The sequence below is a fragment of the Stenella coeruleoalba genome (genome assembly GCF_951394435.1).
Source record: "Stenella coeruleoalba genome assembly, chromosome: 1".
Lineage (NCBI taxonomy): Eukaryota > Metazoa > Chordata > Mammalia > Artiodactyla > Delphinidae > Stenella > Stenella coeruleoalba.
Window position 1 is genome coordinate 101,994,612 of NC_137169.1, and position 11,803 is coordinate 102,006,414.

The window sequence follows — 11,803 nt, forward strand, 5'->3', positions numbered from 1 at the left end:
CTCACTCCTTCCTTTCCAGCTGTCGTCTCCCTCCCTTTTCCTTTCCACTCACTCTTTCTTTATATTTATAATCTTTCCCTCTTTCTCTCTTAAGCTTGTGCATATGCACACACGTGCGTGCGCACACACACACACACACAGCTTCCCCGTGACATGCCCTCACATCACAGTTGCGTCTCCTCAACCCTTCCCAGCCCACACAGTCTCATCCTCCCCCATCACACAATCCCCAAGCCCTGTCTTCTCACCCCCAGTCTGAATTCCTGTCCAGTTCAACTTACATTTGCCTCAGTAGTTACTAAGCACCTACTATATATACGGGCTGAGGTTACAAAGATGAATAAGATGTTAGAGTTTATTTGGGAAGATATAGGTAGATAAATGCTTTGGGTACACTAGGTAAGTTATAAGATAGAGATGTTCACAGATCTTGAGTGTCCAGAGTGGGTGCCTATCCTGGGAGTTAAGCAAAGGCTTCCAGGAGAAAGTGATACCAGGTGAAGAAAGATGGGAAGGAAATTCCAGAAAGAGGCGGCAACATCAGCAAAAGCGCAGAGCCAGGAAACTACGTGGCTTACGAGAGGAGCCACCAGGGAGCAGTTACGTGGGATGCGACAGGAGGTGAGTCTGATGAAGTACTAGGAGAAGGTCCTAGAAGGCCCTTGAAGCCAGGCTAAGGGCTTAGTCTCTGGTGTACAAGCTGGGGAACGCATGAATGGTTTCAAGCGGGGAAATCACAAGACCTTCGTTGGCTGCAGAGTGGAGGATGGACCCACGAGTGGCCAGGCTGGAGGCAGGGGGCATGGCGAGGGGCGTCTGTGCTACACCGGTTCAGAAATGATGGGGGTGTGGGTGAGGCGGGGGGTGGTAGGGATAGGGAAAAAGGGGTAAATTTGAGATATGAGTGGTTTAGAAAAAAGTCATCACTATTTGGTGGTTCCCTGCAGTGAGGAGTAAGCAAGACAGAGTGCAGGGTGATTCCAAGGATTCTGGCCCAAGTGTCTGAGGGAGGAGCGCCTTCATGGATGATCGGGGTAAAGTCCTGATTTGCAGAGCAAGAGTAAGACTGTTAGAAGCTCTAAGCACTAAAAAGACTGTGTTGTCCTCCCCATGTATATATCAAAATAAAATCAATGCTAACTTGTAATAAAGGCCAACAGAGTTTTGATTTCCCCCAAGATATCATCAATTTAAATATCTGTGTTTTAATATACATATGTATACATATATACATGCATACATCCATATATACTTTTATTATTATTTTTTATTTATTTATGGCTGCGTTGGGTCTTTGTTGCTGCGCACGGGCTTTCTCTAGTTGCGGCGAGCAGGGGCTACTCTTTGTTGCGGTGCGCGGGCTTCTCATCGTGGTGGCTTCTTTTGTTGTTGAGCACAGGCTCTAGGTGCGTGGGCTTCAGTAGTTGCGGCACACGGGCTCAGTAGTTGTGGCTCACGGGCTCTAGAGCGCAGCCTCCATAGTTGTGGCACACGGGCTTAGTTGTTCTGCGGCATGTGAGATATTCCCGGACCAGGGCTCGAACCTGTGTCCGCCTACATTGGCAGGTGGATTCTGAACCACTGCGTCACCAGGGAAGCCATTGTGTATCCTTTTATTATTACTTTATTTCTTCACAACACTGGCTCCATGGTACCTCGGGCACCTGTTGTGTTTGCCTGCTGCTGTGGCAATGGTTTGGGGCATTCAGGGGACCCGAGGGAGTGAAGAGGCAGTGTCACTCAGGACTCCAAGGAGGAGGGAAAGAGACAGGGAAGAGGATCTGAGGAAGGAGGGAAGTCTGGGTTTAGGGGAAGAAGTGTGATTACATGTATAGACTTAGGGGGGAAAACAAGAAAGGAGGGTGAGAGTGAAAATACCAGTGAGAGAGGAGGAGTGACTGGGGAACAGCCTCCAGGCGCCAGGAAGTGGGAGTTGAAGAGCCTGGAAGCGGGTTGGCCTGTGACAGGAAGGACCCTCAGCCTCGGAGGCTGGAGGAGGGGGGGATGCAGGTGTGGAGAGATATGAAGGTGGGGTGGGAAGCTGGTGGCCTCCAAGGTCTCAGGGAAGGAGACATGGTGAGGATGGGATTTAGCGGCCTTGGGGACAGTGAAAGGCTTGGCACTGGGATTGAAAGAGACAGCAGCTCATCTTCCACCTTTCCTCAGCTCCCCACCCCCTTCGCCGGCAGCCCCTAGTCCTGCCTCCTTATCCCCTCACTGTTTCCGCCCTACCAGACCCACCATCAACAACAGCTTACCCAGGAGGTCAAACCCAGTACAAAGGTGATGGCTGAGGGGGCCACTGTGGAGACAAAATGTCACACCCCCTCAACAGGGATCTCCCCACCCTTCCCTCTGCTCTGGCCCTGCCTCATTGTGAATTCTCATCCAGTTCCATATTCCTGGGCCTCCTTATGAGTTTCTCTCGCCAAATGTGTACTTGTACATCTTCTTTGCACCTTTCCCTCAAATTGGATTAGTTCTATTATAAGCTGAGTGCAATTTTCAAATACATATTTCATGGATTTCTGTCTGCTCGGATCTATTGAGCCAGGATGTGCGCGCACGCACGCACGCACGCGCGCACACACACACACACACACACACACACACACACATTGGGAATTCCTAGGCATAGTTCCAAAGAGCTCTCCCCATGCTCAAAATTTTTTTGAAGTTTCATAGTATGTCTTTTAAACTTATTGGAATATTGTATTCTCCTCCGTAATGTATTTATTTTTGATATCCTATAAATACATTTTAAAACATGTACTAGCAATATAATTGGCACTCCAAGAAGACATTCCATGTTTGTCCTGGGGCTACTTATGCTCCTTGGGGCACGGCTGAACATTCCTAGGGGCACCTGTATCTTGTCTGACAAACAGATCTATAAATTATTGCTTTCTTCTTTGCAAGCCCACCAATTCACTATCAACAGTATAGCTGATGTGTTCACGTTTGATTTCGGTGTTATTTAATTGCACTAGATGGATAGAATGTTAGCAATTGCAGGAATCATAAAGTACTGTTGGTCCATATGGAGCCCAGAGAGGGTAATGACTGGACTGAGATCCCAGAGCAAGTTGGGGGTAGAGTTGGGGCTTGTCCCCAGGTGTCCTGACTCTCAGTCAGGACTCTCCATTCTTCCATAGCTTTCTTTATCCTTTGGTGTTTTTGAAGACCCCGTCTATTTCTAAAATTATATAATGCTAAATAAGGGTACAGAAGTTAACCATTGTGTACTCTTCACGATACCTTCTCTTCCTGAATCCATTACTCCTTATCATTCACCTTTGTCTGTAGACTCCAAGCAGCTTTATATCTTCTCTTCAAGACTGCATTTAGGTCCTAGACAAATTGAATTAATTAATAACCCAAATAAATCTAATCATTTTTATATATGATTATTTGTTGGTGGTGGGATTTGCACTAGTAGTTCAAATACCATTTTTAGTAAGATACACTGTTCCTCCAAAACCTGCAGTGGCTCCCCATTACCTATGGCATCAAAGACTTTCCCCCCTCCTTCACCTGCTCTGGGATTCAGGGATTCAGGCTGGGCGTGTTGTGTGATACTGCAGAGGACAGGTCAGGCCCTATTTGGCCCTTGCCACATGATTTGAAGACTAAAACAAATAGGGTGTTGCCAACAAGTGAAGGAGTACTTGTTCTCCATCAACCAGTGAATGGATAAAGGAGATGTGGTATATATATTCAATGGAATACTACATAGTCATAAAAAAGCATAAAATTTTGCCATTTGCAGCAGCATGGATGGCCTTGGAGGGCATTATGCTAAGTAAACTAAGTCAGAGAAAGACAAATACTGTATGATATCACATGTGGCGTCTAAAAAATACAACAAACTAGTGAAAATAATGAAGAAGCAGACTCACAGATATAGAGGACAAACCAGTGGTTACCAGTGGGGAGAGGGAAGTGGGGAGGGGTAATATAGGGGTAGGGGAGTGAGAGGTACAAACTATTAGGTATAAAATAAGCTATAAGGACATACTGTACAACACAGGGAATAGAGCCAATATTTTATAATAACTACAAATGGAGTACAACCTTTAAACATTATGAATCACTAAATTGTATACCTGTAACTTACATAGTATTGTACAGCAACTATACTTCAATTAAAAAAGAAAAAGGAAGTGCTTGTTCAAAAAGTAGGAAAGGAAATAGCAAGGGGGTGTGGCTATGGGTGTCCCTGGGGGCTTCTTAACAATCCACTCCATCCCCTATCACCTAAATCCACCCCCACCCACTCTCCCTTCATCGCTGGTGCCTTTTCTCCTCACTCTGCAGACCAGTAGCTGCCCAAACTCTTCCTGTGCGTTCTGAACTCTCAGCCCTGTTCTGTCACAATCTCTCCCTGCGAGGGCCTCCTACTCCCGGGCTCCACCTCTCCCATCTCCTCACTGCACAACTGCCACAAGCCACTTCTGTGAACTGCATTTTTATCTCCTCAGTCCCCTGTGTAAGGATCTCCTGCCTCTGCTTAATCTGCCAGGTGCAAATGCCTTGGTATGACTTCAAACGCCTTGTGGTAACCATCCTCACGTCCAGCAAGTGCAAGTTCCACTGCTCCTTCACATGCAGTTCTCCACGAATAAGATAAATCCTCTCACCACTGTCCAGTGGGCCTAACACTATGGGGGGTGTGGAAGATGAGAAGAGGTGATCTCTGGGAGGTGATGAGGCTTCATGGAGAATACGTTATACCACTCCCTAGACACACTTTTTTCTTTGATAGGGGTTATCAAACTGTTGATCAGGGAATGGATATAAAGATGGTATATCTAGATTTCAGCAAAGCTGTTTTTTCCTCCATAATCTTCTGTACGAGATTGATGAAGCTGGTGAACTGGCTGTACTATACTCCCACTTATCTGGTGCATGACTAGCTTAGCTGGGGTAAATGTGTTAAGCCACGGTAACAAAGAGACTCCAAAGTGACAATGGGATAAATAAGAAACACACGGCAGTCTCAGTGGCCCTGTCTGTCAGGACGGCTCTGTCCCATGTTGTCAATCAAGGACCCAGGTTTCTTCCATTCTGTACTACCTTCAGCTTCAAGTGCAAGTGAGTTGCTTCCATACAATCCAGCCAGCAGGCAAGAGAAGAGAGGATATAGAGAGTTAGCAAATTCAGTTTTTAGGAAGTGAATTGGACGTTGCACATATCACTCCCACTCAGATCCCACTGGCCAAAGTCTAGTCGCATGGCCCTCCTAATGCAAGGGAAGCTGGGAAACGTATTGGGCGGGCCAAAGAGTTCTTTCGGTTTTTTCCGTAAGATGGCTCTAGTAACACTTAGTTTTCTTTAACTTCATTCAAAACAGCTTTGTTAGATTGTATGTGACAGCTGTCATATCAGCGTGCGTTTAAAAAAAGACATCAACATTGGTGAATTTTTGTGTAGCCATTTTAATATTGAAGATGGAAGAAAAAAGCAACGTTTTCAGCATGTTATGCTTTATTATTTTGAGAAAGGTAAAAACGCAACTGAAACGCAAAAAAAGATTTGTGCAGTGTATGGAGAAGGTGCTGTGACTGATGGAACATGTCAAAAGTGGTTTGCGAAGTTTCGTGCTGGAGGTTTCTCACTGGACGATGCTCCACGGTCCGGTGGACCAGTTGAAGTTGATAGCGATTAAATCGAAACAATTTAGGACAATAAACATTATACCACCGGGAGATGGCCAACATACTCAAAATATCCAAATCAAGCATTGAAAATCATTTGCACCAGCTTGGTTATGTGAATCGCTCTGATATTTGGGTTCCACATAAGTTAAGCGAAAAAATCCTTCTTGACCGTATTTCCGCATGTGATTCTCTACTGAAACATAATGAAAATGTCCCGTTTTTAAAACAAATTGTGATGGGCAATGAAAAGTGGATACTGTACAGTAATGTGGAATGGAAGAGATCATGGGGCAAGCGAAGTGAACTACCACCAACCACACCAGAGGCCAGTCTTCATCCAAAGAAGGTGATGTTGTGTGTATGGTGGGATTGGAAGGGAGTCCTCAATTATGAGCTCCTTCTGGAAAACCAAACAACTAATTCCAACAAGTACTGCACCAAGTTAGATCAACTGAAAGTGGCACTCGAAGAAAAGCGTCCAGAATTATTCAACAGAAGATGCACAGTCTTCCTTCATGATAACCCAAGACCACATGTTTCTTTGATGACCAGGCAAGAACTGTTACAGCTTGGCTGGGAAGTTCCGATTCATCCGCCGTATTCACCAGACACTGCATCTTTAGATTTCCATTTATTTTGGTCTTTATTTAGTCATTTTGGTCTTAAAAATTCTTTTATTGGAAAAAATTTCAATTCCCTGAAAGACTGTAAAAGGCACCTGGAACAGTTCCTTGCTCAAAAAGATAAAAAGTTTTGGGAAATTGGAATTATGAAGTTGCCTGAAAAATGGCAGAAGGTAGTGGAACAAAAGGGTGAATACGTTGTTCAATAAAGCTCTTGGTGAAAGTGAGAAATGTGTCTTTTATTTTTACTTAAGAAACCGAAGGCACTTTTTGGCCCAACCAATAGTTTCTTTTTTTATGTTTTTTTTTAAATTGAAGTGTTGTTGATTTACAATGTTGTGTTAATTTCTACTGTACAGCAGAGTGATTCAGTTATACATAAATATACTTTTAAAAATAACTGTTATTTATTTGTTTATTTTTGGCTGCGTTGGGTCTTCATGGCTGCACGCGGACTTTCTCTAATTGTGATGAATGGGGGCTACTCTTCATCGCGGTGTGTGGGCTTCTCGTTGCGGTAGCTTCTCTTATTGCGGAGCATGGGCTCTAGGCGTGTAGGCTTCAGTACTTGCAGCATGCGGGCTCAGTAGTTGCAGCACATGGGCTCTAGAGTGTGTGGGCTTCAGTAGTTGCAGCGTGTGGGCTCAGTAGTTGTGGCACGCAGACTCTAGGGCACATGGGCTTCAGCAGTTGTGGTGCACAGGCTCAGTAGTTATGGCTCGCAGGCTCAGTAGTTGTGGTGCATGGGCTCAGTAGTTGTGGCTCGCAGGCTCTAGAGCGTAGGCTCAGTAGTTGTGGTGCATGGGCTTCGTTGTTCTACAGCATGCGGGATCTTCCCGGACCAGGGATCAATCCCGTGTCCCCTGCATTGGCAGGTGGATTTGTAACCACTGCGCCACCAGGGAAGTCCCTATCTTTTTGAATTATAGTTTTCTCTGGATATATACCCAGGAGTGGGATTGCTGGATCACATGGTAACTCTATTTTTAGTCTTCTGAGGAACCTCCATACTGTTTTCCATAGTGGCTGCACCAACTTACATTCCCACCAGCAGTGTAGGAGGGTTCCCTTTCCTCCACACCCTCTCCTGCATTTGTTATTTTGTAAACTTTTTAATGATGGCCATTCTGAACTGTGTGAGGTGGTACCTCATTATAGTTTTGATTTGCATTTCTCTAATAGTTAGCAATGTTGAGCATCTTTTAATGTGCCTATTGGCCATCTGTATGTCTTCTTGAAGAAATGTCTATTTAGGTCTTCTGCCCATTTTTCAAGTGGGTTTTTTGTTGTTGTTGTTGAGTTGTATGAGCTGTTTGTATGTTTTAGACATTAAGCCTTTGTTGGTCGCATCGTTTGCAAATATTTTCTCCCATTCTATAAGTTATCTTTTTGTTTTGTTTATGGTTTCCTTTGCTGTGCAAAAGCTTGTAAGTTTGATTCGGTCTTATTTGTTTATTTTTGTTTTTATTTCTATGCCTAGGGAGACTGACCTAAGGAAACATTGGTATGATTTATGTCAGAGAATTCTTTGCCTATGATCTCTTCTAGGAGTTTTATGGTGTCATGTCTTATATTTAGGTCTTTAAGCCATTTTGAGTTTATTTTTGTGTATGGTGTGGGGTGTGTTCTAACTTCATTGATTTATATGCAGCTGACCAACTTTCTCAGTACCACTTGCTGAAGAGACTGTCTTTTTCCCATTGTATATTCTTGCCTCCTTTGTCCAAGATAATTGACTGTAGGTGTGTGGGTTTATTTCTGGGCTTTCTATCCTGTTCCACTGATCCATATATCGGTTTTTTGAGCCAGTACTGTCCTGTTTTGATTACTGTAGCTTTGTAATATTGTCTGAAGTGTGGGAGGATTATGCCTCCTGCTTTGTTCTTTTTCCTCATGATTGCTTTGGCAATTCTGGGTCTTTTATGGTTCCATATGAATGTTAGGATTATTTGTTTTAGTTCTGTGAAAAATGTCATGGGTAATTTGATAAGGATCACATTAAATCTGTAGATTGCTTTGGGTAATGTGGCCATTTTAACAATATTAATTCTTCCAGTCCAAAAGCGTGGGATATCTTTCCAAAGGAAATGTAGTTTCTTGATGGGTACCATGTGCTCAGTCAAAACTCAGCAGGAAGCAGGTGGCTCTACTATGAGGGAGAAGGGGAGAGGATATATACTGGGGACATAGCAGCCTCTGCCACAGCAAATTTTGACCAATTATTTCTCCTCTTTAGCCCTCACATCCCCATCTATTACAGGAGGGCAGTGATATTTACCCTCCCTATCTCACAGAGCTATTTGGAGAATAAAATAAAATTGGACACATGAGGGCTTTGGATGATTTTTTAAATATTTTTTTAAGTGACGTGCTAGAATGCAAAATTCTCCAGCCACTTAAAAAAACCTGTCAGTTTTGTATAAAGTTAGACACTTACTCTGTGATCCAGCAGTCCCACTCCTAGGTATTTGCCCAAGAGAAATAAAAACGTATGCTCACATAAAAACCTATATACAAATGTTAATAGTGGTTTATTCATGGAAACAATCCAAATGGATAAAGAGACTATGATACATCCATAGAATGAAATACTACTTACTCAGCAGTGAAAAAAGAATGAATTACTGAACCTCAATGCATTACGCTAGGTGAAAGAAGCCAGACTCAAAAGGCTTTATGCTATATTATTCAATTTATATGATATCCTGGAAGAAGTAAAACTATAGGAATAGAGAGCAAATCAGTGATTGCCAGGGGCTCAGGATGGGAAGAGCAGTTAACCACAGAGAAGTATAAGGAAATGATAGGGATGGTGGAACTGTTCTATATCTTCATTAGAAAGGGCACATTTTATGTAGTAATTTATACTTTAATAACCTTCAACTAAAAAGAATAAGTGCTGTGCTAATCAAGCTATTATATTAATAATCATCTACCTTAGAGCTCAAATAACGGATTAAGTTCCTATTTGAATGAGATGATATAGTTCATAACTTCGTTTACCATACATTTTCTCCCGTGAATCCCGCAGCAGCCCTGAGAGGCAGCAGGGCAAGCCTCCTTTTGCTCTTTATCAGATGAAGCTCGAGAGTCGTTCAGTCATTTGAGAGCATCGTGCACCTGGTAAGCGATACGGCTGCCGTTTTCGTTTTTCGATTTCTGCTCTTTTCTCTTTCAGTGCCATCATGCTCCTTAGAAATTTTGAATGTTGTCAGATAAAGACCCCCTCCCAAAAAATCTACTGGTTTGGAGCAGGGACGACTTCAGACTAGTGGATTTTTAAAAATCCCAGATCTGCCTTCCCCTAGTGTTTCAGGCAGGGTCCCCTAAAGCCTTTCCGTCTCAATTGTGGTCACTCTTTCCTCCCTGGGGAGGACAGTGTGACTCAGGCAGCAGGATGGGGCCTCTCTGGCTGTGGGAAGACAACAGAGAGACTTCCAGATCTCTGCCTTCTTGCAACTCAGCAACAAGCACGCTTCCCGGGCCACAGCAGTGGTGCGCCCAGCCACTAGAGCCCAAGGAACCAGAATAAGCGACAGAAAAAGTCACATGCCGAAACCCGCCTACTCAAGGAGGGCTGTGATGGGAAAGAGGTGCGGGTGCTGAGCAGTTAAATGCTTCTTGGTCTTATTCTGTGCATCAGAAAGATTGCCCAGACCTCGCCAGTTCACGTCTGTCTCTTTCCATTGCGTAAGTTATTAATATTTGTACTTCATTAGACTATTTCACTTCGTTAGAATGAATGAAATGTTTTTACTTGTGTTAGGTGGTTTGATTCTCCTTACAGAGAAAATGATATTCCTATCATCCTTCTCTGCAGCTGAGAAAAGAAAGACCCGGAGAGCCAAGCTGAATCTAGCTAAGCTACGATCCAGCTAGAAATTGATGAAGCAGGACTTGATCCCACCCTCTGCATCCAAAGTCCACATTCCTCTTTTTCTTTTAATCCACATTCTTCCCTTATATCATTCTGTTTCTTATTCTTACACCCAGCAGACACAGCACCTGCCCTTACCATGTGCACAGGCTGGGGGACGCATCAGTGAGGACGTTGGCTATGACATTGAATTAAACGGCTCTGATGTGCTCCCAAACGGCTCCTCACTGGTAGTTGTTTTTAATAGTGTACCTATCATTCATGAACCTTTTAAACCAATTTCTATTTATTTAAGCCCATTATACGTTTTGGAGAAAGGAAGCTCTTCAGATATTACCCTGCCCTCTACAAAATGCTATTTTTCGATTTATTTCTCTTGAACTGACCTCTTCCAAGTCCAAGTTGCAATAAATGTTCACTAGTCCTACTCTTTAAGGTTATAGGAAGGACTCATTCTAATCATGCCTTTCATGGTTTTATTCACCTGCTCTGCTCCATCCCAGTGTTCAGTGTATTGTAGATCTGTCTTGGTCCTTGTCCAAAGAGGGTGACTGCCAGGAAGACCTCATTTCAATATAATCCCCAGGGTACGGACGCCAATGGTGCTTTCAGAGCTAGGCACCTGCACAGGAGGGAAGGGAAGACCGTCAGAGGGTTTGCAGAGCAGAATGAAACGACGTTTCCCTTTTAATTAAGGATTTTACTTTATCAAAGGAGAAGGCGTGTAAAAGGCAACAACTGTTTTATCCTTCAACACCTGCCTCCTGTTGCCTCACATTTCTTCTGTGTTCACTGTTTTCCAATTCACCTCACCCCAAGTAACCCTGTTCCGTTTACCCTCCTGCGGGTGGGGGCAGGCCCCCTCCCGGAGCCCATACGTGTTGGAGCTTCTGTGCTGCCTAATTACCTGCCCTGTGGCATCGGGAAGAGACTGGCCTCAGCTGGAGCCCAGCTGTAGAGAGATGGAATATTAAGACATTTTCCTTTCTTCTGAGTCCTTGTTAATTCTTCCTGGTGGTGATTAGCCAGTTACTTTTAGCTCCATCTAAGCGCCCTGGTTAGTATTCAGGGCTGGTTTAGACTGCACTGAGGCACACTCAGCCTGTTCGTGCTCTGATTCCAGTTGGTCCCATTGCAGTGAAGGAAATGAACCTGCAGGGCGGGCCCCCTCTCCTGCTTCTCCCTGAAATGCCGGCTGCTGTCCAAAGGGCCTGCTGCTTTGGGGCCAGGGACAGAGTCTTATAGGAGAGGTCTGGAAAGTGAGCAATTTGGGAGCCATATGAGGAGGATGAAAATAACACTGCACTGGGAATGAGGAACCAAGTGTTTAGTTTGGACTTTGTCACCTGCTAGCAGTGTCACCCTGGGCACATTACGTGCGCTTCAGAGCCATCAGTAAAACAGTGTGGCTGGACCAATCGGCCCCTAAGTCCTTTCCAGGATGAAGATGCTATTGCGTCACTAGGTCGAAACAGGAGCTGAATGTGAAGACACCGGGGCCTGTGTGTGGACATCTCGAGAGTGAGACGCAGGTGGCCTTTCCTTTCTTCCTTTGATCCACCTGGCTTCCCTTCTCTCAAGCTAATCCTTCCGTGAAGTGGTTGTTCTCATTCCACATCCCTGCCGCAGCCTCTTTCCCTTCC